Raw genomic sequence first — 1,786 nt, 5'->3', positions numbered from 1 at the left:
CTCCAGAAGCTGAAGATGTGACTTTTACTCATTATGGGTTAGGATCTACTCAGCACTGTCCAATTTCACCCATGACAGAAATGATGTATAATTCTGCACTGCTTTTTAAAAAAAAAAAATCAAGTTAGAATTAGCTTTGATCTGTTTAAAAAGAAATACATTCTATGCTTACTCTTGATATTTAATTATGTCCATGCTCCTGCCTTTGTTTAAGCATCTGGCAAGTGAATTCTAACATCCATCATTTTCTTCTTCTCTACCTGCTTTTAATATTGTGACAACAAAGCAGCTCAAGGTAAAGTCAAGAAATTAGTGAAGAGCCCGGGAGAAGATGGCCTCCCCAGCAGTGTCTGGCCCGTCCCGGCAGGTGCAATGCTTCACTTCTGTGGTCAGGCTGTTTGCCAAGCTAGTGAGGCCACCTATTCAAATATACGGTACTGAAGGTCGCTGTGCCACAGCTCTTTACTCTGCTGCATCTAAACAGAATAAGCTGGAACAAATAGAAAAGGAATTGTCAAGAGTTGCACAACTTCTGAAGGGACCTAAAGTGGCTGCTTCTATTCTGAATCCCTATGTAAAGCTATCCGTTAATGTGAAAAGCCTAAATGACACCACAGTAAAAGAGAAGTTTTCTCCTCTCATGTCCAACCTGATCAATTTGCTTGCTGAAAATGGATGCTTGAACAATACCCCAGGGGTCATTTCTGCCTTCTACCATGATGAATGTCCACCACAGAGAGGTCCCCTGCACAGTTACCACCGCATCTCCTTTAGATGAAGCCACTCTTTCTGAATTAAAGACGATCCTGAACAGTTTCTTAAGTAAAGGCCAGGTATTGAAGTTGGAGGTTAAGACTGATCCATCAGTCATGAGTGGAATGATTGTCCATATTGAAGAGAAATATGTTGATATGTTTGCAAAAACCAAGATTCAGCAGCTGAGCAGGACTATGCAGGAGATAGTCTGAAAGTGTTGATTTTCTATCATCTGTAAAAATTCTTAAACTTGGAGCAGCAGTAAAATGCTTTCTGAACAACAACAAAAAAATAGAAATTAGTGAAGTTAGTCTTCAAGTCTCCTCAATAGGACATCTACCAGCTGGGTGACCTCTGCCTGCACAGTCCCCCCCAGCACGGCTCCCCCAGGCCTAGCACCCCCACCCCATGCCCAGACCTTTCTTTGCCCACTCCCGCACCCTCATGTAAGTTAAGGTTCCTAATATGGGCTAACGTTAATACATTATTAGTCTTCCAAGGTGACATACGTGCAGTATCCTTCTGTCTTAATGCCTAAACCATAACGAGTGACCTGGAGGGTTCAGAAATACCAAGTACCCCAGTGGGTTCAGGGGAAATTGGCAGAAGTTCAGTGGGGACGAAAGACCTGGACCAGGCGTCAAAGCACATCATTTCTGATCTGACACAACCACCATCGAGTTGTAAAGCTTGAAGCAAGTGACTTAATCCTTCCGGGCCTCAGTTTCATTTGTGAAGTGCTTGGCAAACTCCAAGATTAGGTCAACTGAAAAGCTTGATGATTCTGATTTCATCTCTTTTTAAAAATAGGTACAAAGGTGAATAAATTAAAATAATTTACTTTAATACTACCTTGTGTCATTTCTATTGAATCTGTTAAAAAGTCACAACGATAAAAAGAGTTTGGTACTAGTGCAGAAATAGGCAAGCAGAGTAGATCACAAAGCACAGAAACAGACCCAAGGACATAAGCTAAAAGTGAAACCTTTTTAATCGCTCTACATATGCCAAGTATAGTTCTTGGGCTATT

The 1,786-nt window shown here is 41.4% G+C and overlaps 1 pseudogene; it reads left to right on the top strand.

The window, feature by feature from the left end:
• Positions 1-331: 331 nt before the first annotated feature.
• LOC119509581 lies at positions 332-968 on the top strand (annotated as a pseudogene).
• The last annotated feature ends 818 nt before the right edge of the window (positions 969-1,786 follow it).

The sequence above is a fragment of the Choloepus didactylus genome, chromosome 14 (genome assembly GCF_015220235.1).
Source record: "Choloepus didactylus isolate mChoDid1 chromosome 14, mChoDid1.pri, whole genome shotgun sequence".
NCBI classification, from domain to species: domain Eukaryota; kingdom Metazoa; phylum Chordata; class Mammalia; order Pilosa; family Megalonychidae; genus Choloepus; species Choloepus didactylus.
Note: the sequence above shows the minus strand (reverse complement) of the source record. Positions and strands in the feature narration are given on the sequence as shown.